Consider the following 494-nt stretch of genomic DNA (forward strand, 5'->3'; position numbering starts at 1 on the left):
ACTGGCCTAGCCTCCCAGCCTACATCTTTCTGCCATGCTGGATGCTTCCTGTCCTCAAACATCGGACACTTAAGTTCTTCAGTTTTGAGACTTGGACTGGCTCTCCTTGCTCCTGAAGCTCCCAGACAGCCCATAGTGGGACCTTGTGATCGTGTAAGTTAATACTTAATAAACTACCATATAGATATCCTATTAGTTCTGCCCCTCTAGGGAACCCTGAGTAATATAATCTGAACAGACATTTCTCAAAAGAAGATATACAAATGGCAAATCAGTATGTGAAAATGCGCTTTATATCAATGATCATCAGAGAAATGAAAATCAAAAGTATAATGTGATATCATCTCACAGTTTAAATGGCTTTTATCCAAAAATAGGCCATAACACATCCTGGCAAGTGTGTGGAGAAAAAGAAACCCTAGTTTACCATTGGAGGGAATGTTAATTAGTACAATCACTACGGAGAATAGTTTGAAGGTTCTCCCAAAAATAAA

This window comes from Mandrillus leucophaeus, unplaced genomic scaffold (assembly GCF_000951045.1).
Source record: "Mandrillus leucophaeus isolate KB7577 unplaced genomic scaffold, Mleu.le_1.0 Scaffold448, whole genome shotgun sequence".
NCBI classification, from domain to species: Eukaryota; Metazoa; Chordata; class Mammalia; order Primates; family Cercopithecidae; genus Mandrillus; species Mandrillus leucophaeus.